At 42.7% G+C, this 27,500-nt stretch overlaps 1 protein-coding gene and 1 long non-coding RNA gene across 3 annotated transcripts in view; one reads left to right on the top strand and one right to left on the bottom strand.

The window, feature by feature from the left end:
• The window catches only part of LOC135090101 (uncharacterized), a 220,518-nt gene that overhangs the window by 118,531 nt on the left and 74,487 nt on the right, over nt 1–27,500 (top strand). The gene's annotated exons all lie outside the window — the stretch shown is intronic.
• Nucleotides 2,080–27,500, bottom strand: part of LOC135090103 (uncharacterized) — a 51,734-nt gene continuing 26,313 nt past the window's right edge. Inside the window, exon 3 of the long non-coding RNA XR_010261757.1 lies at nt 2,080–3,773. This is a non-coding gene — a long non-coding RNA (uncharacterized LOC135090103). The remainder of the gene's footprint in view (nt 3,774–27,500) is intronic.

The raw sequence follows: 27,500 nt of genomic DNA, 5'->3' as shown, positions 1-27,500 counted from the left end.
CAGGTGAATAGCAGGAAGCTGTCTCGCCATCAGTGTTGCACCGCCGCCAGTGTTAGTCTTAAGTTTTAGCATATGTGATCTCTTATTTTCACTTCTTTATTATAAAAGTTCCACGTGTTAGTTTCCCTCACGGCGCATCCCAGGTTCCCCGAGGCGGTGATAGAGGGAGAAGATGGTGGGAAGTCTTGATATGTTCTATCCTGTCTTCCCACGCATAGTTTACCATTACTAATAGTCAGCAGATACCCTCGTTGTGAAGGAACAGGTCTCGCGGCATTTGTTATTTTCCTCCTCCTCTTCCTCCTCCTCCTCCTCGTCAGCGGGAAGCCACCACGAGTCCCCTGGCCTGCATCACCGGGTGCCCCGAGGACCAAAAAGGTGCTTTTCCGCCAAACAAGCTCGTTTGTGGCGCTCTTACGAATTATTTTAGATGCCGCTACCCACTTCCATCCCACTTCTGTTCCTCTTACTCATCATCACCCCCCTACTCCTCCTCCTCCTCCTCCTCCTCCTCCTCCTCCTCCTCCTCGTCGTCGTCGTCGCCCACACTCGTCCTCCACTCGCCTGTGCTCGCCGCGGTGGGTTGTGGACAGAATCAGGTCGCGTAAAGGATACCTTTTTTACGTTAAAAACACGGAAATATTCCAAAACACTCTTCACGTTTGTTCAGGTTTCTCCAAATTGACTCTCTCTCTCTCTCTCTCTCTCTCCTCTCTCTCTCTCTCCTCTCTCTCTCTCTCTCTCTCTCTCTCCTCTCTCTCTCTCTCTCTCATCGCATCGCTTACCCGCCACCCTCGGCCAGTCTCTCACCCCACATGATCGAAAACTAAAGAAATGAAAAATTATCATAATGGAAACCTTAACTATACACAAACAAGCCTCGAGGGAACCACGTGCGAGTGATGTCTGATAGAGGAGAGAGAGAGAGAGAGAGAGAGAGAGAGAGAGAGAGAGAGAGAGAGAGAGAGGAGAGAGAGAGAGAGAGAGAGAGCGAAAACCAAGGGTGGCTGAGGTGTTCCAAAATGCTTCGCTCAAATTGGCGCCAAGTGATTCGTTCAGTGACAGTAATGGTGAAGGAGAACAAGGTATTGAGTTGATCCTTACCTGGAGGGAGGAACTGATAGAGGAGGGGGAGGAGGAGGAGGAGCAGGAGGAGGGACTGGTGGAAAGATGTAAGGAAGATGGAGGAAAAGTCAGGGTAGGAAGATGAGAAGTTGGAGAGAAAAGTTGAGGTGTTGAGGTAAAAATGTGAGGTGGAAACAGGAGAGGAGAGAGAGAGAGAGAGAGAGAGAGAAGAGAGAGAGAGAGAGAGAGAGAGAGAGAGAGAGATTGATTAAGAGTGGAGGAAAAAACGAGCGAAAGAGAAATTAAAGGACGAGAAAGAGGCAAAACAGAGAGAGAGAGAGAGAGAGAGAGAGAGAGAGAGAGAGAGAGAGAGAGAGAGAGAGCTGCTGATGGACAAATGTACAAAAAGCAAGGAAACACACTTACCTGTTGCTCTGTAATGTTGGTCATGGCTGGCGAGGCTTCGGAGCTTCCTTTGAGGGTTCAGGAGTGTGTTCGAAGCTTCAACACATATTGGACACAGTCACACGAACAGAACACTGATTTTTCCCTTCTTTTGATATATTTTTACGTATTTTCCAACACCTTTAGACACAATTTCTTTTTCACTGGTTATTATTATTATTATTATTATTATTATTATTATTATTATTATTATTATTATTATTATTATTATTATTATATTTTCATTACGTCACATTCAGGGGAGATGTGTACAATTTTTTTTTATTTATTTATTTTTACAAACATTTCTCGTGGTGGTACATTTTCACATCTTTTTCCACTATTCTCTTTTTTTTTCACTTTTCACTGCAAACTTTTTCACGTTCCTGCACTTCCTTGTATGACATTGTTTCGTTATTCATTTGTCATTTTTTATTATTCTATACAACAAATTCATTCATCAGTTTTGATCTTATTTCCTTTTTTTTTTTTTTTCTCTTAACCTTTCTTTCCTTCCTTTTCCGTGTTCTTTAAAAAGGCTTGGTTTGTTTTCTTTCAATTTTGTTCTCTTGTGTGTGTGTGTGTGTGTGTGTGTGTGTGTGTGTGTGAGTGTGTGTGTGTGTGTGTGTGTGTGTGTGTGTGTGTGTGTCCTTTTGTTTCCTTTAGTTTTTTCTTTAACTGCCTTAGGAATGTTTCTGTTGCCTCAGGTCGCCATGGTGATTCATAAGATATTGTTTTTTTTTTCCCTCTCTTTTTTTTTTTTCCGTCTGTCTTTCCTTTACCTTTTATTCTTCAAGCCTTCAAGCAATTTGGAAGAAACAGCAAAGTCTCATATCTTAAATTCTTAACTCCACTGCAATTTCTCTCTCTCTCTCTCTCTCTCTCTCTCTCTCTCTCTCTCTCTCTCTCTCTCTCTCTCTCTCTCTCTCAGGGGGCAGACGTCCCTTCTTTCTGTTTCGGAGTCACAGTGCAGGAGGGCGGCAGAGTGGGGCGGGGGGTGTGGGGTTCCTGTGGGGCTGGATGGATGGGGGGATGCGCATTACGATCGACTTTTGCTTCTCGTTCTTATTGTCATTGCCGTCGTTAATGTTCTTGTTGATATTTCTCTTGTTTTCACCTCCTTCACTTTTCTTTCTTATTTCTTGTTTCTTGTTTTCCTGTGTTTTGTGTTGTGTTCACTTCCTTTCCTTTTCTTCCTCTGTCATTTCTTTTCTTTCACTTTTTGTTTTTTTTTCTGTTTCTCATCCTCTTTATATTCTCTTCTTTGTGTGGCTTCAAGTTGTTTACAGGTCACTTCTCCTCCTCCTCTTCCTCCTCCTCCTCCTCCTCCTCCTCCTCCTCCTCCCCCTTTCTTCTTCCTCTTTCTCTCCCTCCTCCTCCTCTTTCTCTTTCCCCCTCCTTCTCCTCGCCTCCTCCCCCTCCTCCTTGTCGTCCGCCCTCCTTTCTTACTTTCTTCGTAGACTAAGAAGTTTCATTGTTTTTGTCTCACGAAGTTGAATCTCTGTGTTTTGGCATCATGTCTTCCTCCTCCTCCTCATGTTCTTTTGTTTAAGACTTTTATGTCCCTTGCCGCCTCAGTTTTTGTCTTTACTTCATCTTGTATCTCTGTGAATTCACTGGTCTATGATTATTTGTCGTCTGTGTGTGTGTGTGTGTGTGTGTGTGTGTATGTGTGCGTGTGTTTGGGTGGATGGGTGGGACTAGTTCTCCTTCAGTCAATAAGTTGTTCACATTTTATTTATTTATTTATTTATTTTGTCTCTCTCCTTTTCCTTCTCACTTAAATATTTGGCTGACGCGCTTTAGGGACAGGAAAAGAGAGTGTGTGTGTATGTGTGTGTGAGAGAGAGACAGAAAACAATAACACAAACACACACTCGCAATCAGGTTTCTACTCTTCTGTTTTTTTTTCTTGCTCGTCTGTCCACTCTTCTTTTTTGCAACGTTGGTTTCTTTTTCCAGAATTCTGTTCTATTTAAAGCTCCCGTTTTTCCTTCTAAGCTTTTTACTCTCCTTCCCTTCAGTTTCTACTATTCTTCCTTTAACTGGTTTCTACTCTTCATTTCTCTGTTATCTTCATTCTCTCTTACTTTCCTTGCTTGCCTCCCTATCTGCCTGTGCTGCTGAGTGGGTGCCTCCCGTGACCCAGCCTGGCCTTGCTCGCTCAGGTCACCTTGTGTTATTTCTTAATGGTGTTTGGTCTGCTTTGTTTACATTCGCTGGTGGTGGCAGTGGTGGTGGTGGTGGTGGTGGTGGTGGTGATCCTGTTGCAAGGAAGAGAGAACGTTGTTAGCTTATCAGTTGAAGAGAGAGAGAGAGAGAGAGAGAGAGAGAGAGAGAGAGAGAGAGAGAGAGAGAGAGAGAGAGGGAGAGAGAGAGAGAGAGAGAGCATATAAATCCACACGTAATACACATTTACATAGAGGGAAGGACACATTTCCATCCCGGCATACGTCCCATTCATTTTTCACACGTGACTAAATCGTGCGAAAGATTCCATTTTGGTTCCATTGTGACACTCCAAAACCCAGCCTCTCCATACCAAAGCTTGCCCTGTTATTTTTTTTATTTTTACTTTTTTAACTAAACTTTCCAAAAACGTGTACAACAAATGCGTGGAATACCTCTGCTAAAAAAAAAAAAATAATAAATAAAAAGTAAATGAAAAAAATCTTAAATCCTGGTTTGTGTTTTTTAATCTCTTGGTATACAAATTCAAGCCTTCCATTTGAATGCTGTTGCGATCATCCGAAAGCCGAAATGGGAGTCACCTATACTCGTAATTTTCAGCAGGATACCAGAGATCGTGTTTTAATCTCCCGTCTGAACGTAACTGGCGTCGTGCTGGGACCAGAAGGTAAATCACTCCTGTAGCAGCGCCCGGCAGGTGAAATAACACGTACACCGGGGAAGTGAACAGAAAGGCGAGGTGCATAATGAAAACAGGTGTTGAATAGATTAACAGGTGCACTAAAGGGACTTGCAACGTAATATGTTCAACCTATGTGTGTTTTTCTAGTTCATTTTGTGCCCCTTTGTTCTTTGCCTCCGTTGTGTTTTTGTATACCTTGATAACTGACGGACGTAAATGCTACTATGGATATCTGCAGTCTGTTCTCCTTTCCAGTCGATGAAATGAAAATACACTTCGTTCTGTATTGGAATATTCCACAAAAGGCAACACAAAACAAAGGTATGACTCTAAAAAACAATAAAAAAAAAAAAATGATTGTCGTGGGGACTGATAATAAAAATGGAAGTACTTGAATGTTACCATGAATCTGTGCAGTCTGTTCACGTTCAGCTTTTGAATCGATAAAAAGAAAAAACTTCCTCTTGTATTGAAATAACCAACAAAACACGACACAAAAAACAAAGATAAGACCCTAAACACAAACTGGAAGCGCATATCAAACACCGCACGAGTAGAATCAAAATAATACATGCGAAGACACAGTAAAACAAACAGACGCTTTGAAAAAAAAAAAAAAAGGGCGCGGGGGAGAAAAAAACCTGCTCTTGAGGGAATAACAATAAAAATAGTTCACATGTACTGGAAGGGAAAGAAGAGAGTTGGAGTTTGTGGTTCGGATGCCTCAAAAGTGCCTCTCTTAGGGATCGTGACTCGCCTCGACTCCTGTTTCGCTCCACGAGGCGCCTTCACTCTCACTGTTTTCATTTAATCCTCTTGATCTCTTCCACCACTCTCCTCTTTCCTTTAGTTTTTTGGGAACACGTTTTCGCGCTCTTTTTACACCTTTTGTTTCCCTCTTTTCTCTCTCTCTCTCTCTCTCTCTCTCTCCTCTCCTCTCTCTCTCTCTCTCTCTCTCTCTCTCTCTCTCCTCTCTCTCTCTCTCTCTCTCTCTCTCTCTCTCTCTGTGTGTGTGTGTGTGTGTGTGTGTGTGTGTGTGTGTGTGTGTGTGTGGTGTGTGTGTGTGTGTGTGTGTGTGTGTGTGTGTGTGTGTGTGTACATTCTTTTTCCTCATACATGTTATATAGAATTTATCTTCGTCTTGTCTGCTCCTCCTCCTCCTCCTCCTCCTTCTATTTCCGTAATGTTATTCTCTCTCTCTCTCTCTCTCTCTCTCTCTCTCTCTCTCTCTCTCTCTCTCTCTCTCTCTCTCTCTCTCTCTCTCTCTCTCTCTCTCTTCATCTTTTCATCTTTTCCCATGCACGTTTATTTCATACAACAAGAAGGAATGGTTACCTGAATGACAACCGCGGCGTCCCATTTTCTATAACATATCAAAGAAAACGTAAAGCCAGTAGGAGAAAAAAGGGAGACTCTCAAGAGATTACCTTCTTGTGCTTTTATTACTTTTGGTTGTGGGAGGAAAGAAAAAAGATTGGGAATGGACCTTTGAGAGAGAGAGAGAGAGAGAGAGAGAGAGAGAGAGAGAGAGAGAGAGAGAGAGAGAGAGAGAGAGAGAGAGAGAGAGATTCTTCCATTCCTACTTCAAGAACTGGAAGGAGTGGAAGAGAGAGGGAGAGAGAGAAAAAAGAAAGGTAGTGGAGGGCAGGAAGAAAGAAATGAAAGGAAAGAATGAGAGGAGACAGAAAATGCTGAAAGAGAAAACAGAGGAAAGGGAGGGGATGATAAAATGCAAGGAGAGAAAAAACACCAAAGGAGAGAGGAAAAAGAAGAGAGAGAGAGAGAGAGAGAGAGAGAGGAGAGAGAGAGAGAGAGAGGTAGAGAGAGAGAGAGAGAGAGAGAGAGGATTATGGCTGACTGGGTTCGTTTGTTTATTTTGTTTTACGTAGAATCCTCTCCATTCACATCTTCTCCCTTCCTTCCATATCTCCCTTTATCACCCTTTATCTGTATGCCGCTTTTTCTGGCTCCTCATTTATTTATCTAACAATTCATGTTGAGCCATATTTGTTTAAGTTTTAAGTGATGTATATTGATGTCTTACTGTTTGTCTGTTTATCTGTATGTCTGTATCCTTTAACACACATTTATCTGTGAACTGCATTTGGTGATTCAGGTCACTTATTTGTCCACGCGGAAATACCTACTTCGTAACACAGCTTGCGTCACACGACCCTTGCTGGGATACCGTATATCTGAATGTATGTATGTGTGTATGTACGTATCTATCTGCCTTCCTTCTTGTTTGTATGTTTGTCTGATTGCATGTACAATTTGTTGTGCGAAGTGTTGCCAGAGCTGTCAAGTCTGGCACGCTGGGAACGCCTGGCAGCGACGCGACACGTAGGCACTCCTTGGTGGCTGGTGTGACGCGTGGGCGCTGTGTGAGCGACTGAGTATGCTTTCAACTATTTCATTACGGTAGTAGAGACTAACATGGTACGATCCATTTTCTTAAGTGAAATATATTCATATAAGTTGATTTCAAGAACGCGATTATGAAAGTGAAAGCGAAGCCGAGCAAGGCATCACCAAGTGTTCGGAGGCGACGTGCCAGACACAATTGTGTTTGTCCTGGTTTATATGATTCATTATTGTTCATTCTTATGAATCAATAATGCAATAATTCTTAAGTTATAAAAATATTATAAGAAAGAATATGATAATACCGCGTCACATCTCAGCAGGTGAGCATCGCGCGTGCTTGCGTCATCACCAGGCCGAGATGTGTCCCCTTTCATATTTTTTTTTTCCGATAAACAGCAGGATTTTGCGCTTTAAGAAATATTCGTATTCAGTCATCTTATTTTTTACTTTTTTTTTTTATTTTTTTATCCGGAATGATCACCTGTTTGCTCAGACTCAGTGGCGGTGGTGCGTCTCGCCATTGTTGCTGAGGGACACTGAACGACAGAATGTTTTCCCTGTCAAAGAGTCCCGGCGGAACATTGGGAACAAAGCGTTATCAACATGCATAAGTGATGTGTTTCTGTCTTATAAATCAAATAAAGTTTGCTTGGAATTCCAGCTAGTCATAGCAATGGTCTCGTGTGAATAAGAAATAAGACACGGTGAAGGCCACAGTGCAGGACGGTGACGTTGCCTTGCCAGACAACACCTCATATCCACATAGCCGTCTGTAATTCTGTCTCCATCTCTTTGTCTGTATCTATCTACATGTGCTTTCATCTATCTATCTGGCTAGATAGCTAGCTTGCTATCAATCTGTCTGATGTCTGTATCTATCTATCTATCTATCTATCTACCTACCTACCTACCTGCCTACCAATCCGTCTACATGTCACTGTCAATGAATCTATTTCTTCATTTGTTTATTTGCTCATATATTTACTTATCAATTTCCGTGTGTGTCCGTCCCTCCATCCTTCAATCAATCAGTCTCCCTCCGCCACCGCTGTACCTGCACCCTGCCTCAACTCATAAACACACTTGCAATTAACTTCCCTTTCGTTCTCTCCATATTTCCACATTCATATTTCCACACTGTCCCCGCCGTCCTTCCCCTGTTCTTCATTAATCTGGTGGAAGTATTCACGATTGGAGCTTCAAGAACTGTTTTATATCCGCATTTATCCACAGCCCCCGTGTGTCTGCCTGTCTGTCTGTGTCTTCCTTCATGTCCTTGTGTTCATCTTCCTGTTTGTCTTTTATCTCTCTATCTGTCTGTTTGTGTTTTCATCTTGTTATTATTTTCTTACTGCATATGTAATTTCTAATCAGTGCTTCACACTACCTCCTTTTCTTATTTTTATCATATCCTTTTAGTCTTTATATTTTTCTTCTTTTCTTACTTGTTCTCGTTTTTCATGCCTTGTTCTCTCACTCATATTCCCTTGTATTACATCTTCCTTGCCTCTCTCTCTCTCTCTCTCTCTCTCCCTCTCTCTCCTCTCTCTCTCTCTCTCTCTCTCTCTCTCTCTCTCTCTCTCTCTCTCTCTCTCTCTCTCTCTCTCATACTTCCTTCCTTTTTTTATCTGTATTAAGTTAATTCCTTCCAACGTATATTCTAATGACCTTCGTGTACGTGTGTGTGTGTGTGTGTGTGTGTGTGTTGTGTGTGTGTGTGTGTGTGTGTGTGTGTGTGTGTGTGTTTGTGTGTGTGTTGCTTAAGCTTAAGCCTCAGTGTTATTTAATGCATTACTCTGTTTTTGAGGCTGGGAGTAAAGAGTAAGTTGATTTTAAGTTCAGATTACACTTTCCCCGAACTTTGCAAAAATGTATCGCTTTTCCTCGTTCCTTCCCGTCCTCCACTTTCTCATTTTCCTACTTCCCTCATCTCTTCGAAGCTCACGGGCCTCCTCCTCCTCCTCCTTCGTCGTATTTGCAGTCAGGTGCTTAATAAGTCCCTCACTTTTACCTCACTGGGTTATAAGTTGCCGCTATTCGGGTCTTGGGCACAAAATATCTAAAATCGAGACGAGAATCTTTCCCGCCTCATTTGACGCTCTGGTAATGAGTTTCTGCGGTGCCATGCTCCCTACAGGGCCTCGCCGGGTGTTATGCTCCCTACAGGGCCTCGCTGGGTGAGTTATGCTCCCTACAGGGACAGGGTATATGTCTTATGCTCTCTACAAGACCTAGGTATATATGTTATGCTCCCTACAGGGCCTTGGTACATGTGTTATGCTCCTTACAAGGCCCACGTATATGTATTATGCTCCCTTAAGAGCCCAAGTAGTATGTTATGCTCCCTATATGTTTCCATTGAGTATATTATGGTCTCTACGGGTTTTGGATGATGTTTTATGCTCTCTACATGTCGCTGTGGGTGTTGTGCTTCCTATAGGGCACAGGTATATGAGATATGCTCCCTACAGGTCAAGCTGTGTGTGTTATGCTCCCTGCAGGGCTTGATTAGGTATGTTATGCTCCCTACAGGCCTTGACTAGGCGTGTTTATGCTCCCTGCAGGGCTTGACTAGGTGTGTTATGCTCCCCACAGAGTTTGACTAGGTGTGTTATGCTCCCTACAGGATTTGACTAGGTGTGTTATGCTCCCTGCAGGGTTGACTAGGTGTGTTATGCCCCCTACAGGGCTTGACTAGGTGTGTTATGCTCCCTGCAGGGCTTGATTAGGTGTGTTATGCTCCCTACAGGGCTTGACTAGGTATGTTATGCTCCCTACCAGGCCTTGACTAGGTGTGTTATGCTCCCTACAGGGCTTGACTAGGTATGTTATGCTCCCTACAGGCCTTGACTAGGCGTGTTATGCTCCCTGCAGGGCTTGACTAGGTGTGTTATGCTCCCCACAGAGCTTGACTAGGTGTGTTATGCTCCCTACAGGGCTTGACTAGGTGTGTTATGCTCCCTACAGGATTTGACTAGGTGTGTTATGCTCCCTGCAGGGCTTGACTAGGTGTGTTATGCTCCCTACAGGATTTGACTGTGTTATGCTCCCTGCAGGGCTTGACTAGGTGTGTTATGCCCCCCTACAGGGCTTGACTAGGTGTGTTATGCTCCCTGCAGGGCTTGACTAGGTGTGTTATGCTCCCTACAGGGCTTGACTAGGTGTGTTATGCTCCCTGCAGGGCTTGACTAGGTGTGTTATGCTCCCTACAGGATTTGACTAGGTGTGTTATGCTCCCTGCAGGGCTTGACTAGGTGTGTTATGCTCCCTACAGGATTTGACTGTGTTATGCTCCCTGCAGGGCTTGACTAGGTGTGTTATGCCCCCTACAGGGCTTGACTAGGTGTGTTATGCTCCCTGCAGGGCTTGACTAGGTGTGTTATGCTCCCTACAGGGCTTGACTAGGGTGTGTTATGCTCCCTGCAGGGCTTGACTAGGTGTGTTATGCTCCCTACAGGGCTTGACTAGGTGTGTTATGCTCCTACAGGATTTGACTAGGTGTGTTATGCTCCCTGCAGGGCTTGACTAGGTGTGTTATGCCCCCCTACAGGGCTTGACTAGGTGTGTTATGCTCCCTGCAGGGCTTGACTAGGTGTGTTATGCCCCCTACAGGGCTTGACTAGGTGTGTTATGCTCCCTGCAGGGCTTGACTAGGGGTGTTATGCTCCCTACAGGATTTGACTAGGTGTGTTATGCTCCCTGCAGGGCTTGACTAGGTGTGTTATGCTCCCTACAGGATTTGACTGTGTTATGCTCCCTGCAGGGCTTGACTAGGTGTGTTATGCCCCCTACAGGGCTTGACTAGGTGTGTTATGCTCCCTGCAGGGCTTGACTAGGTGTGTTATGCTCCCTACAGGGCTTGACTAGGTGTGTTATGCTCCCTGCAGGGCTTGACTAGGTGTGTTATGCTCCCTACAGGGCTTGACTAGGTGTGTTATGCTCCCTACAGGATTTGACTAGGTGTGTTATGCTCCCTGCAGGGCTTGACTAGGTGTGTTATGCCCCCTACAGGGCTTGACTAGGTGTGTTATGCTCCCTGCAGGGCTTGACTAGGTGTGTTATTGCCCCCTACAGGGCTTGACTTGGTGTGTTATGCTCCCTGCAGGGCTTGACTAGGTGTGTTATGCTCCCTACAGGGCTTGACTAGGTGTGTTATGCTCCCTGCAGGGCTTGACTAGGTGTGTTATGCTCCCTACAGGATTTGACTGTGTTATGCTCCCTGCAGGGCTTGACTAGGTGTGTTATGCCCCCTACAGGGCTTGACTAGGTGTGTTATGCTCCCTGCAGGGCTTGACTAGGTGTGTTATGCTCCCTACAGGGCTTGACTAGGTGTGTTATGCTCCCTGCAGGGCTTGACTAGGTGTGTTATGCTCCCTACAGGATTTGACTAGGTGTGTTATGCTCCCTGCAGGGCTTGACTAGGTGTGTTATGCTCCCTACAGGATTTGACTGTGTTATGCTCCCTGCAGGGCTTGACTCGAGTGTGTTATGCCCCCTACAGGGCTTGACTAGGTGTGTTATGCTCCCTGCAGGGCTTGACTAGGTGTGTTATGCTCCCTACAGGGCTTGACTCGGTGTGTTATGCTCCCTGCAGGGCTTGACTAGGTGTGTTATGCTCCCTACAGGGCTTGACTAGGTGTGTTATGCTCCCTACAGGATTTGACTAGGTGTGTTATGCTCCCTGCAGGGCTTGACTAGGTGTGTTATGCCCCCTACAGGGCTTGACTAGGTGTGTTATGCTCCCTGCAGGGCTTGACTAGGTGTGTTATGCCCCTCACAGGGCTTGACTAGGTGTGTTATGCTCCCTGCAGGGCCTTGACTAGGTGTGTTATGCCCCCTACAGGGCTTGACTAGGTGTGTTATGCCCCCTACAGGGCTTGATTAGGTGTGTTATGCTCCCTACAGGGCTATGTTTGGTATATGTGTTATGCTCCCTTGAGGAAACGGCTGGATGTATTATGCTCTTCACAGTCCTGGCTAAGTGTGTTATGCTCCTTGCAGGGCTTTATTTGGTGTGTTATGCTCCTTGCAGGGCTATGTTTGGTGTGTTATGCTCCTTGCAGGGCTATGTTTGGTGTGTTATGCTCCTTGCAGGGCTATGTTTGGTGTGTTATGCTCCTTGTCCAGGGCTATGTTTGGTGTGTTATGCTTCCTGCAGGACCTAATTAACAGATGCTATGTATCTTGAGCATCCCTGCGGTGTTAGGGCGCCTTCAAAGGCTAATCAAGGTATTGTTATGCTCTCTGCAGGGGCCTCGGGTAAGAGTGCCACGCTCCCTGCAGGGATCCCCTCAGTGCCGCCAGTCCACTTAGATAAAGCCACGCTCCCTCTCCCTCTCCCTCTCCCCGGTGTCTTCACGCTCCGCCGGGACACACCGACAACACATAATGCCACTGAGCCCTTACATGCTCCCTCCCCCCGCCACGATTACGCCCCTCCTCCTCCTCCTCCTCCTCCTCCTCCTCCTCCTCCTCCTCCTGCATTATATGGCTATTTTCATTACGTTTTTCGTTGAAGATTGCTGGATGATATATATCTCCCCCCCTCTCTCTCTCTCTCTCTCTCTCTCTCTCTCTCTCTCTCCTCTCCTCTCTCCTCTCTCTCTCTTCTCTCTCTCTCAGTGCGAGCGTACTTTAGTGATTTATATGCCCATGAGAGAGATAGATAGAGAGAGAGAGAGAGAGAGAGAGGAGAGAGAGAGAGAGAGAGAGAGAGAGAGAGAGAGATTGTTTGAAGTTATACGTAAGCAGTGAAGTGCCTTTCAACTCTCTTACAAACACCCGTACGTCTTACACACACACACACACACACACACACACACACACACGAAGGGGTAGGGTAAGAGACTATGGAGTGGTATGCTGTATGTACGAGTATAAATGGGAGAAGTGAGAGGGAGCGGTGAGAGGGGCGAGGGGGGAGAGGCTGAGGCTGACAAGGGGATGACTGGGTGTATAGATGAGGAAATGAGGAGGTGAGGAGGTGAAGGGAAGGGCTTTCGCAGGGGCGGCTTCCCGGGTGAGTCAGAGGGCCAGATGGTGATGGTGGCGAGGCAATACCTGTCCCCTCTCTTACCTGGAGTTGCTAGTGATTACCAGGTGTGTGGGAGTGCCTGCCTCTCACCTCCGCTCACCTGTAGCGCTTCAACATTTCTGCATTTTCCACGTCACTTACTCTTGTTACGTGTTAATTCTCCCGTATTTTCATGCTACACCTTTGTTTCTCACCTGTAACGCTGCAATATTTGTGTGTTTTCGCGTCACGTTTGTTGGGTCTGAACTTTCGCGTATTCACATATTACTCTTTGTTTCCCTTCACGCTTAATAGAAATAGGTTTGCTTTATACTGGTATTGCTGTACGTGCATTTCTTTCTGTGTTCCCACGTCACTTTTGTTATGTATAAATGCTCTCGTATTCGCGTATTACTCCTTTGTTTCTGTTCAGATTCAATACATGCCACTATACTCGTATACAGGGATTGCCACAGGGAGGCTTTCCGACTTGCAGCTTCCTTTACGTTCTTGTGTTGCAGTGTTAAGTGATGCAAAGCCTGAGTGTAATATCGAGGCACACAGACAACATAAGTAGCGATCGATTACTTGATATATTCTGGTGCCTGTGGTTCCTTGTATGTTCAGCTGAGTTATCTGGAGCTGCGTATTGCACTCACAAGTGTGTTGTCATAAGCAATCAGGGGGATTCACTGTGCATTTCCTATCAATCTGCTTTTATTTCCTGATTTCTTGTTATGTATATATTTCCATGAACTTTGGCTTTTACCGATGAATTGCGTATTTTCTGTTGATCCTTTTGCCTTATTCACTGACGGATTATGTAACGCGTATGAATCTCTTCACCTTTTCACCAATTATTTGTGTGTTTCTCATTTTTACCAGTCAATTGTGCATTCCCTATAAAACCATCCCTTATTAGGTTCCCATTGGTTACGTATAAATTTTATCTCTATTGCCTCCCTTTCCAAACAAAATTCACTGAGATAAAAATTTTATCGTATTTTGCCGCTATTCGAAGCCATAACGCATTACCTGATATGATAACCTGATGGCGTTGTTACCAGTGTCGACACACGAGGAGCCATAAACACACACCAATCACAAGGTTACACGAGGGGCGCGTGGAGCTTCAGCCGGCTGATCCTTGCATCCCTTGACTTATCACCCTTCCTAAAAACTGGCTTTGAAGCCCTCCCCGGGTGGATACAATTCGTGCTGGTCTTCCTCCACGCCGCACGAGTATTCCCTGTTGAGCCAGCAGTGGAGAGGCGCGGGACGTTAGCGGAGCCGTTGCCTTGTGCTCCAGCAGCCTCGTCATGCCGGTGTGGTGCACGGCCTGACAATCCTGCCGCCACTGGATGAGGTGACCTTTGGCACTGCCCTCGTAACAGTTAATGAGGAAAGTAAATGTATTGGAAAAGAGATAATGCCCTTAAGAATGTAGGCGCCTTGTGGTCTCATTAAGACGTTCAGAGGTCATAGACATGATAAGTCAAGTTAGTTGTCACGGGTATTTTTGCAACTCACGGCTCAGAATTATGAAACATGCTAGAAAAATCTCTAATTTTTTACAAGTGTTTTGAACCCGTGTAAACCGTTGATCACTTCCATTAGAGACGATTAAACTCTCATTAGAACTATGGAAACATCCATAAAAATTGCAATCACCCGCTAGATCCTGTTAAACTGTTACTAAAATTGCGAAAACACCATTAAAAGACACGTAACAACTTCCACTTCATCTGGTTAGACTTTCACTAGAAACAGCAAAACCACCTTGAAGAAAATCACATTCGCATTCACTAGGACATTAAACCACGAATAGAATCACAAAAAAAAAAAAAAATCCTTTAAAAGCCAGACAAGCTGCACTGTAGGCTGTTAAAAGTTAGGCGAGACGTGGCGCCGAAACGTTTGAGAATGCGGACGGCACGAGTCTCCGGGTGGAGTTCTCAAGGTCGTCTAGTACAGTCACCAGAACCAAGGTTGTTGAAGGTTGTTGGGTGCAATAAGAAAGTAGAACACCCACCCTCGCCGCACACCAGTACTAGTAGCCTTGTAAGTAATCTGTGTTGTCAGCATCGTCATCATCATCATCATCATCATCATCAGCTTCTAGGGTTTCAAAGCAGGACTGTTTGCAAAGATCGTCCCCACTCGTCTTTGTTGTCTGTCTGTCCACTGAAGGCCAGCCCAGCTACATTCCTTGGGCCTTATCCTTAACTGTCTTATCCCCCAGACTAATTTGTCTTATTCCTTATATTTAGCTAGCTCCAGTGTAAGCTGGGGTTTGCAAGGGTGTTTTCATGATTGTAGTGATTAGTTTAACATTTTGCATCATCAATGAAAAAAAAAATCCATGAAAGTGTTGCTAGTTACTTCTGTGAGCTTTGAAAATATGTGTTGTGAGGAACATTGTTATTATCATTAGCTTCTAGGATATCACCGCAGGACTCTACCAGATCGGCCCTACTCAATCTCTCTCTCTCTCTCTCTCTCTCTCTCTCTCTCTCTCTCTCTCTCTCTGTTGTCTCCACTGAAGACCAACCCAGCTAAATTCCTTGGGCCCATTGTCGTATCTCTTATATTTAATTAGCTGTAGTACAAGTTATACAGGTTTGCAAGAGTGTCTTCATGATTCTAGTGATAGTTTAACAGGGAGTCTGCATCATCAATGGGAATAGATCCATAAATAATACATAGCTAGTCACTTATGTAGCCTTTGAAAATAATAATTAGAAAACTAAGCTTTTATAAATCAGCATGATTACCATCATCGTCGTATCATCATCATCATCATCAACAACAACAACAACAACAACAACAACAACAACAACAACAACAACAACAACAACAACAACAACAACAACAACAACAACAACAACAACAACAGCAACAACCATCATCGCTTCGCTCACTTGTTGACAAATAATACTAACAAGTCAAAACGCAAATACAGTATTACTCAGATTAAATAAAATAAGCTTCTTAAGTACTTATTTTCACATTAAAGTCTTTGTTTTCTAAAACACAGTAATATTCGTAGATCTCTCTTTATATATTTTCACCTCATTTAAATAGGTTTTCTCTTGGTCCGTTGTGTTATGACGTTCATAATATTAAACTTTTTCCACTTTTTACAACATTTAAACTTCTTTTCTTTAAAAATATAACAGCGTCCATGTCACCACTTTCTTTTTGAAAACTGTAACAGCGTCCATGTCACCACTTTCTTACCTTCATTTAAACATTATCTGGTATAAATATTTCTGTTCCCTGATATGCAATGACATTATCGCTCCAACTTCTTAATCACATTTAAACCATTGTGCTCTTTCTTTCTTTCTTTTTTTTCTTTCCGTTTTCTTTTTTTTTTACGACGTTTAAAACTCTTGTCAACGTAATGACGTTGTTTATATCTCACTTGTTTATATATATACTTTTTTGTCATATTTAGATCTCCGTTCTCTAAATGTAAAGACATTCTTGATGCATCACTTTTTTTCTATTCTTCTCTTTTCGTTCTTTTATTTATTTATTTACCATATTTCATTTTTATTTATATTTCTTTATTTATCAAATTTTTTTTTTTTTCAACACCAAATTTTAATCTCCCCTCTCGTAGCGTAATGTACAGATAACAACGTTCATAACATTCACGTTCCTTCACTACATTTAAGCCTCTGTTCTTCAAAGTGTCGCATCGTTCACAACAACCAGCGTTTCCCAGGGCGACGCCGTGCAACAAGTTGAGGCAGGGAGGAGCTGGGGCGTGAGGGAGACGGTCACGGGGAGTCGCCAACACTCTCACAACTTTTCTCTTCCTAACTATATTACTTGCTTCTTACTTTATTTTTGCCTCTTGTTAAAGTCCTTATTTTTTTCTTTCAGTACACGTAAAAGAAAATTCAGAAAAAAGTCATTTTAAGTCAGTTAGGTTTTTTTTTTCTTTTGTTATACTTTTCTTTCTTAGCTTCAGTTATTTGTATTGTTTTTTGTCATTTGTTTCTAGTTCGTATTATTTTCTCATTTGCTCATATTTTATGGCTTTATTCATTATCATATACTCACTCTCTCTCTCTCTCTCTCTCTCTCTCTCTCCTCTCTCTCTCTCTCTCTCTCTCTCTCTCTCTCTCTCTCTCTCTCTCTCTCTCTCGCTCAGTTTTACGTATATTTTTATTTGTTTCTATTTCTTCGTATCTATTTCATGTATATTTTGTTCTTGTCCTTATATTTTGCATTTTTATAATATTCCTTTTTGTTATGTATTTTTTTTTCAGATATCTTCTCATTTATTTTTTCTTTAATAACTTGCCCTTATTTCGTTTAGTACTGTTATTTTATCATGTCCCAGTTTTGGTTTATATTATTTTCTTATAATTTGTTTCTATTTTGTTTCGTGTTGCCTTTATCTTTATTCTTGGTTGCCACTGTGCTTTGTATTATTTTATTATTTGCTCTCATTTTGTTTTCCATTATTCTCCTATCATCATTTTCTAGCTTCCCTTGTGTTATTCTTTTCATGTTTTGTTCGGACTTTGCCTCGTATGGTTTTCTCATTTATTTCCACATTTTTTTTTTTCCCACAATGTATTCCATTTTTCCCGTACATCCATTGAGAACAATAGTTAACAACATAAAGGGGGTAATTACATGAGAGAGGACTCCAGTAACATGCTGAAACCTGAAACCGGTCAGTCCATTTGTATAGTTTCAAACTGGATGTTTTACCATCAATTTTTTATATCAAATTATGGGTAATTGTTCCCACAGCACCCCTGTCGCTGGGGCTGAGCTGAGTGTAGCGTCTCGCTATTCCTTGGCATTGTTATAAGGTATGTAACAAGGGTGACGTAAGCTAAATTTTCAGGGTCAATAATCAGGATAAGACAAGAAATAATGGATTCAAGCGTGATAAAGTTAGATTTTAAAGAGACAGGAAAGCATTGATTCTCAGATACAATGGTAGATGAATGGAAAAGGCTCAGTAATCAGGTTGTTAGTGGTGAGTTATTAGTGAGCTTTAGAAAGGTTAGACATATTATGGCTGATGATGATAAGTGGAAGTAAGTAGGCATGTGTTGTAAAGGGAGTGCCACGTGTAGGCCTGACGTCTTCATGTACATTTCCAGTCCTTGTGCACGCGTCCACTACACGCACCGGGCACTGTGTTAAGAGTTAATGGAAGGACTTCTTGTTGTGTTGTGCCTTTGAAATACATTACAAACTGAACAAACAGAAGACCTAATCATTAGACTCAAAAAATTATAAATAAATATATATATAAAAAAAAAAAAAATGTGTGACACTGCAACATTCCTTTTCACTGTGGATGTTAAAAAAAGACGTATTGAATTTTTTTTCATGGAAAAAACAAAGAAATCTCATGAGTGAATAACTTTGTCAATAGCAAAGTGAATGTAAAAAAAAAATGCAAAAAAAAAAAAAAACTATTGACAGAGATAAACTATCTTATGCAAAAAAAATATTTGTGTGTGTGTGTGTGTGTTCGTGCACACGTAGATAGGCAATTTAACAATTTTATTATTATATAATTTTTAAATATTCATGAGTAAGCTGCTTTAAGTAGCGGTACTCCCGCAAGCAGCCAGCCAGGCCAGCACAGCGGCCACGTGTGCCCGGCGCGTGCCAGGCAGCATCAAGACGCTGCACATTTATCCCACCCTGCCGCCACGAGGCAGGGAAATGGAAACTGCCGGTACAGGGAATAGCAAAAATAGTCACACACACACACACACACACACACACACACACACACACACACACACACACACACACACACGGTAATGTTAGGCAATAACGTTTTGATTACTTTAATTGTGATAATTGCGAAATACTCAGTGACCTGCCGCAGTAAAATTATTACATTAATACTTATTCAAATCGTGAATAAATAAGTCAGAAAAGTTTTCATAACTTTATAATTGGGGAAGCAAAGTGCGAGGCACCAGCAGCAGTGTGGCCACGTCTACGTGGCTCGTGTGCAATGTGTTATTAAATTCGTAAAGCCTTAAAAAACAATTGGAATAGCCTGGATGCATCATGTATTGCTGCCCAGGTAGTGATGTCAGGTTGTGCTAAGTGTTTCGCACAAAAATCAGTGTCGGACAGCAGCCTTCAGCCATCACACCGCCACCGCGGTGGTGATGACGCGAAGCACCTCATGAGTCCGTGTTGTACTTTCTACTTGACTTGCGGACATGAAATTCACTGCACCCGGTGGCACCTTTCTCGAAGCGGCAGCACACCCTCAGCACACAGCGACTCCAGGATTTGTTGTCAAGTGTGAACTGTTTAGCATACTTTGTAACTTGTTGACTTAGCAGGATTTCGGAAAATATAATATTTTTTAAGCATCTCATTTTAAGTGTAATTTCTCCACCTCTGTTTTCCTTCCTTCTCTCCCTTTTTCTCTTCTTCTCTCCTCATCTATTCAGTAACAATATTTGCTCTCGTTTTCGCCATAATTTGTCACTCATTTCCATTCCTTCTCCCTTTCTCATCCGCTCATTAGTATGACATGTACTCCAATCATCTCTCTCCTTCCATTTTTCTCTTCCCCTCAGTCTCACCTACTCATTAGCGTCATATTTACCCCAAAACGAGTCCCTTGTTCAATATATCCCTTGCACTCTCAGCACTTCTAACAAAATCACCCCTTTCTCCCCTCCTCTCATTAACTCGTTAGCATAAAATTCACTCCGACTTTCATAACTTCCTAGGTGTGTCTTTCATCGCCCTATTCTTCCAGCAGCCATAGTAGATCTGTATATTTTCTTTCTTTTCTCTCATCTGCTCATTAACATGGCATTAGCATAGCATCATGCCATATTATCCTCCCTCTCGCACCTTGTATCTCACCTATTCTTTCAACGCTCACGCCAAAAGTCTTCTTATTCATGAGTTCTCATTAACATTTCACTTTCTGTATGTAATATCCATCCCCTTCTTATTTGTTATTTCATTTTGCATCCCTTCGAGGCCTCTAACAAATCTGTCTTTATTCTCTTTTAATTCACTCATTAATATAACATCTTCCGTATATAATTAACATGTATTTCTTTCTGTGCCTCGTTTATCTCTGTTACTTAAGACTCCTAACTGAATTGTCTCTTGTGAATTGTTACCTATTGTTTCTTTTCTTTTTACCTTAAATGACTCTTAACAAATGTGTCTTTATTCGCTTTTAATTCGCTCATTAAGATAACATTTATTCCTCACTATGCCTCATCTACATGCATTATTTCAACACAAAGGACTGAATTGTTTCTCATTCTCTCTACATTTCATAAACATAATATTTCTCTAGTTTTAGTCATTTTCTCCAGGTTTCATTTCAGTTCCCCACATAAACTACATTTTTTTTTTTTTTGTTCCTTTCCCATTTCCTCATTATTAGCATATTCTCACCATAATTTCTCTACATTCCTCACCGCGTCTTGCTCACCACTAGTCTGCCAACTCTCCTAACAAGATCTCATATTATTACTCCTTCCATCTTCCCATTAACATAACATATTCTCTACATAATTTCCATATATTTCTCATCTCATCTTATCTACAATTACTTACTCCATTTCGTGTCTACATTGCCTCACTAACATCTCACTTTCTCTTAATTCCCACACAATTCCTACCCATCATTCCCACCCACAACTTTTCCTTCAGCTCCCCCTTCATTAAGAAAAACCTTACCCCATTCTCTTTCAAGTCACTTACTCGCACCACATTTTCTCTCAACTCCCCATTTAACAAAACCTTAACCCATATTCTATCAACACATTTTCTCCACCCACCCAGCATCCCTTCCTCACCTGTCCCCTTCCAACCATCCCTCTTTCCCTCCCACCCTCACCTGTAATCTCCCCACACCTAACGAAGCCGTCGATAAAAGCACACACCTGGGGACTTGACGGGGTGACACTGGGGGAGTATTAAGCCGTCTGCTCATGGCCACCTGGGGAAATCTGGCTTAAGTAACTCTCCGGGGTAACTGTGACGCCCTAAGTTTATGCCTCTTTCCCGCCGCGGCTCACTCTCAGGCTTGGCGAGGCGGGGATTAGCAGCGCGGCACGGGGCAGCTTGGCGTGAGGCACAAAGGTGACGAGATAATGGCGCGTGCAGACTTACAGAGAGAGAGAGAGAGAGAGAGAGAGAGAGAGAGAGAGAGTCATACGATACAGGACTAATTTTTCCTCACGAGAGATAGATATTTGTTTTAATAACGTGAGAGAGAGAGAGAGAGAGAGAGAGAGAGAGAGAGAGAGAGAGAGAGAGAGAGAGAGAGAGAGAGAGAGAGAGAGAGAGAGAGAGAATCAGTCATACGATGCAAACCTATTTTTCACCAGAGAAAGACAGACAGAGAGGCAGGCGAACAGACAGACAGACACACAGACAGACAGACAAAGAGAAAGACGCCCTCATAATTTACTAAAAAAGCGAACGAAAAAAAAAAACACCAGCATGTCGTCACAGGAGCGAGGCGCGGCGATATAAAATGGTTCACGTTCGCTCACTTAGTGCCGCGGTGATCGAGGCGAGCAGGCGAACCTTCCGGCTTGGCGCGGCCCGAGCGGAAATGGAACTAATGTCCCTTTGTTTCGGCGGGATTTCGAACTGAGTCCCGAGCAATGCTTCGGTAAAAATCATATGCCATACCTCTGTGCTTCTCTCTCTCTCTCTCTCTCTCTCTCTCTCATACTGACTCCCGTTATACGCAAATGGCAGTAATGTGAAAGGTATTGTTATTGTTGTTGTTAGAATTACTATTATTATTATTATTATTATTATTATTATTATTATTTTTATTACTACTACTACTACTACTACTACTACTACTACTACTACTACTACTACTACTACCACCACAACTACTACTACCACGACTACTGCAACTATTATTACCATCACCATCACCATCATCATCATCATCATCATCATCATTATCAGTGTCGTCATTATTATATTCATATTGCTGTTGGTAGTACTGGTATTCATTTTAGTGAAGTAATGTAACCGTTCTACAATATACTGAATGTCGAGAGAGAGAGAGAGAGAGAGAGAGAGAGAGAGAGAGAGAGAGAGAGAGAGAGAGAGAGAGAGAGAGATAGAGGGGGGGGGGGACCTTCACCTGGCTAGATGCTCAGCAATAGTTGGATGGCAGCAGTGGAAGCATTGGGGGCCTGGCCGCTGTATCACCTCACTGTTGGACGCACCTGGTCTCATCGTACATTTTATTCTTTTCTCCAGGAATTTATTCGTTTTCCAAACAGAGGTTTAATTTTTTCCCTTGTATATTTTATTTTTCATTTTGTAATTCGCTGATATATAAAAGAGGTACAGTAAAATCGTGTGTGTGTGTGTGTGTGTGTGTATGTGTGTGTGTGTGTGTGTGTGTGTGTGTGTGTGTGTGTGTGTGGAGTAATGTAACTGACACACACACACACACACATTCACCATCTCTCTCTCTCTCTCTCTCTCTCTCTCTCTCTCTCTCTCTCTCTCTCTCTCTCTCTCTCTCTCTCTCTCTCTCCACATACCTGCCAGTTATTCTAGTTTCCTTTCACACGACCTTGTAAACACGAACTGGGAAGAATAGAATATAGTCTCTCTCTCTCTCTCTCTCTCTCTCTCTCTCTCTCTCTCTCTCTCTCTCTCTCTCTCTCTCTCTCTCTCTCTCTCTCTCTCTCTCTCTCTCTCTCTCTCTCTCTCTCTCTCTCTCTCTTCCCATTCGCATCCAAAACATCTCTACCCTTTTATACCCTTCCCCTGTGTGTGCGTGTGTGCGTGCTCTCTACCGTATCGCGTTACCAGGAATCAAAGTTTAGGGTTTGTTCGGCAGCCTGGTGGGGTCCTGCACTCCTACACTCCCTCCTGCACGCCCTTCCCGACTTTTCCCTTGCGTTTGGTCTTCCGTGGTGGTGGTGGTGGAACACTATGAAAAGGGAAGAATGCAAAGAAGAGTAGTAAGAGGAGAAAGAAGACGAGAAAATACAGGAAGAAGAGAAGGAAGAGGAAGAGGAAGAATTGGAACCATAGTAGAGAAAGGAGAGCAAGAGGAAGAGAAACAGAAGGAGAAAGAAATGGAACGGTAATAGATGAGGAAGAGTGGAAAAAAGAAAACCAGGAGGAGGAGGAGGAAGAGGAGAACAAAGAAGAAGAGAAGCAAGAGGAGAAGAGGAGGAGAAGACCGTGATAATGCAACAGGAGGGAAAGAGAAAGAATATGAGAAGAGAAGAGGGAGAGAGATGAAAGAGAAAGAACAGAAATAAGAGAACGAGGAGAGATAAAAAGAACGAAGAATAAGAAATAGAAGAGAGAAAAAATAAAACAAAACGAGGAGGAGGAGGAGGAGGAGGAGGAGGAGGAGGAGGAGGAAGAGGAGAAAAAGGATAAGCTGGCTGAAGAGTAAGGAAGGAGATGAGGATAAAGATAAAAGAAGGAAGAGGAAGGTGAGAAGCAGGAGAATGAAAAAAAAGGAAAAAGAACAGAATAAGGAACAGAGAAACAAGAGGATAAACAACAAGAAAATGAAGACGGCGATGAAAGAGCTGAAAAAACAGGAACAGGAAGAGGGGGAGGAGGAGGAGGAGGAGGAGGAGGAGGAGGAGGAGGAGGAGGAGGAGGAGGAGGAGGAAGCATAGTAGCAGCTGGAGGAGTAACAGGTGGAGGAAAAAACTCTCCACTGAGGAAGATAAACACGAGGGTATCAAGAGGAGGAGGAAGAGGAAGCAGAAGAAGAAGAGGAGGAGGAGGAGGAGGAGGAGGAGGAGGAGGAGGAGGAGAGGAATCGTATCCCTTGTTAGCAAAAGGGTGAAGAGGAGGAAACAAGAGTAAAAAATAAATGAAGTGAAATAACAACTAACAAGAGAGGAGAATGAAGAGAACAGGCAGATAAAGGAGGAGGAGGAGGAGGAGGAGGAGGAGGAGGAGGAGGAGGAGGAGGGCACAAAGATGAGGAAACAGAGAAGGAAGAGGAGGAGGCACTTTTGGAAAGAAACTAATAGAGGATGAGGAGGAGGAGGAGGTAAAAGTAAGGAGATAAAAGGACTTGGAGAAACAAAGGGAAAAATAGCAAGAGAAGCATCAGAAGAGGAAAGAGGAGACTAAGAGGAAGAGAAGAAGGAAGAGGAGGAGCAGGAGGAGGAGGAGGAGGAGGAGGAGGAGGAGGAGGAGGAGGAGGAAGAGGAGGAGGAGGAAAGTCTCTACACGTTTTCGTTTTCTGTGTATCATGTTGAAAGTTTTGAGAAGCAAGTCCATTTTCTTTCCTCCATCTTGGTTTTCAATTCTATGTTATCAGCTTTCCTCTTTTTCCTCCCATCGTTCATATCTTCTTTATGTCCCTCCTCCTCCTCCTCCTCCTCCTGTTCTATTGGGCTTTTTAACTTTATGAAACATCTTCCTTGTATATCATTCCCTCTTCTCTCCCTCCCTCCTCCTTCCTTCCTTCTCTCCCTCCATTCTTGCAGTTCCCCTCCCCCTCCTCCCTCTCTATCATCATCTCACTCACTCACTCACTCACTCACTCACCTGATTACTCACTTTATCTTCCTCTCTTGCCCTTATCTGTGTCCTGCTTTCTTTCTTTTCTTTATTTTTCATTTTCATCCTTTCTTCCATCCTTCATTCGCCATTATGTTATTCGCTGTACATTTCTCTTTTCCCATCTTTCATTTTCATCTTTCTCTCCTTCGTTATCTCTTGTGCTTTATTTCTTTTCCTCTCATGCATTCCTTCTTGTTATATCATTTATTCCTCTTGCTTTTTCTTCCTTCCTTTCCTTCTTTCCTTGCATCCTCTCTTCTATTTTTCCTTTTATACCTTTTATTAATTTCCCTCTCTCTCTCTCTCTCTCTCTCTCTCTCTCTCTCTCTCTCTCTCTCTCTCTCTCTCTCTCTCTCTCTCTCTCTCTCTGCGTCAGATCTTATACTAACTTTTATTATTATTATTATTATTATTATTATTGTTGTTGTTGTTGTTGTTATATATTTGCCTTCTTCATCTCTTCCATTATTATATTCATTCCCTCTCTCCTCTCATCTTCCTTCTCTTCTCCCCCTCTCTTCTTGAATGTTAATTTTTTCTCCTTTCCTTCCTCCCTCTCCTCTTCCTTCCTCCCTTCATTCCATATAAATTACACGTCATATCCTCTACCAGTTCTTCCTTCTCTTTTACACTAAACTCCTTCCCCTTTTCCTCTCCTCCTCTCCTTCCACTACCTCACTCCTTCCCTCCTCCTCTTCCCTTTATTTCCCTTTACATTTCTCAAGAACATAACGTTTTCATGGATATGTTTTGTTGAGTGAGAGAACAAACGTCGGGGAAATTGGATTTGAATATTTTACTATAGGAAGAGAGAGAGAGAGAGAGAGAGAGAGAGAGAGAGAGAGAGAGAGAGAGAGAGAGAGAGAGAGAGAGAGAGAGAGAGAGAGAGAGAGAGAATAGGGGGGTTGAATTCTCTTATCTGTAAATGGTTAATAATGATTTTCCTGTTTTCATTGTGACCTCTAACCTTATGTATATCTGTCTGTCTGTCTGTCTGTCTGTCTGTCAGTCGTTATTTAATTTGTTTTCAGTGTCATTCCTCGTCTCACCGTCCTGTCTCTCCTGTCTCTTGCTCTTATTCTCTTCTGCCTTGCTGTCACTCACTCGTCTGTCTTTTGTCATCTGCATCTGTGTGTGTGTCTTCACGTTCTCTGTCTGTCTTTCTTGCTGTCTGTCTGTTATTTCTGTTTTGTCTGCTTGTCTGTCTGTCTTGTTAACTGTCTCTCTATCTTCGTCTATTTCTGTATTTTTCTTAATTGTATATTCTGTTTTTCTTTCTTCTTCTTCTTATATTTGTTTTTCATTTCAGTTTCTTTCTTATAGTATTTTCGGTTTGCGTTTTTTCGTAACTGTATTTTTTATTCATCTCAGTTTGTCTCTATTTTTCTACGAGTCTTTGTGTCAGTCTGTCTGTCCGTGTGTATCTTTTTATTTTCCTCTGCCAGCCTGTCTATATTCATTCCCATCACTAGTTAGTCTCCGTCATTCTGCTTTTTTATTTTCTCTCTCTCTCTCTTTTATTGAATATTTAACCATATTTTATTTTCCTATTGATTCTAAGCTTCTCTATCTTTTCTTTTTAATCTGTCTTTCCCCTGAGCACTCAATTATTCCCTTTCAATTTGCCTATTTGTCTTTCTAATTGTCTGTTTACCTCTATTATCTGTCTATCATTTCATCAGTCAATTAATGTCAGATACTGTGTGTGTGTGTGTGTGTGTGTGTGTGTGTGTGTGTGTGTGTGTGTGTGTGTGTGTGTGTCTATCTCCCTAATTATGTATCTGTCTATCTATCTATCTACATGTTTATCTATCTATCTACCTGTTTACCTGTCTTTTTGTCTGCCCTTCTGCCTGTCTATCTATCTATAAATCTATCAGTCTTTCTATCTCTCCATTTATCTATCTATCGGTCTATCTGACGATGTGTCTATTTATCTATCTGCTGGTCACTGTCTCTTTGTTTGTCTATCTGTCGGTCTATCTATCTTCCTATCTATCTATCTATCTATCTATCTATCTATCTATCTATCTGTCTATCTATATATCCACCTATCTGCTGGTCTCTGTCTGTCTGTTTGTCTATCTTCTTGCTGGTCCCCGTTTGTCTGTTTATCTATCTACCTGCTGGTTTCTGTCTTAGTCTGTACTGCCTTGCCTTGTATCCAATCTGTCTGTTTGTCTGTCTGTTTTCCCGGTCGCTGCACGGCTCTCGCAGGGATTTGTTTACTTCCACCCACGCAGAGAGAGAGAGAGAGAGAGAGAGAGAGAGAGAGAGAGAGAAGAGAGAGAGAGAGAGAAGACCCACCTAATCTAAATGTTGACCTTACTAAGAGCCCGCTGTGTTTATGTCAACAAATAGAACCCTCACCAGACGCCATCTTGGAAGTTATCGTACCTCCTCGAAAAAACTGTCGTACGCCACTACGCTTATTGTATTATCGTGCGTCAGTCACCACCACCACCACCACCACCACCACCACCACCACCACCACACGGCCTTCAGAGTTCAGAATATTTGTTAGTGGTTTATTATGCAACGAAGCGAGTTCCGCCACGCAACTGAAAGATATACGTAAATGTGAATAGGGGAAAATCTTAAACACAAATGAAAATAGCTGATGAATAAGAATACATGGAAAAAAAAACATATTAAAATAGGTAATAAATAAAATAGACACACAAATGAAAATAACCATTCATTACTATTATATTTATCAGTAGTAGTAGTAGTAGTAGTAGTAGTAGTAGTAGTAGTAGTAGTAGTAGTAGTAATAGCAGTAGCAACAGTAGTAGTAATAATATGGTCCAACTATTGCTAAACGGGAAATGTGGCAGAGTCCAGCAGGAAATTCAACAGCGGACAGCGATGCCACATGCAAGACTGACTTAGGTGGGTCTGGATTAACCTGGATGGGATCAGGTCATCGAGGGTTGCCGTACTGCACCACTACCCTCTCTCTCTCTCTCTCTCTCTCTCTCTCTCTCTCTCTCTCTCTCTCTCTCTCTCTCTCTCTCTCTCTCTCTCTCTCTCTCTCGCTGAATATTTTTTTTCTTTTTGCCTGACTGAAGATGCCTGGACTGAGTTGGGTGGGCTGCCATACGCAATCATGTGGAAAGTTTTCGTGCCTCAAACATAAATTATCGTACATTTGGTACCACCTTGAAATAT

The sequence above is a fragment of the Scylla paramamosain genome, chromosome 34 (genome assembly GCF_035594125.1).
Source record: "Scylla paramamosain isolate STU-SP2022 chromosome 34, ASM3559412v1, whole genome shotgun sequence".
Classification (NCBI taxonomy): domain Eukaryota; kingdom Metazoa; phylum Arthropoda; class Malacostraca; order Decapoda; family Portunidae; genus Scylla; species Scylla paramamosain.
The sequence above is the reverse complement of the archived record's forward strand: the minus strand, read 5'-3'. Positions and strand labels throughout refer to the sequence as shown.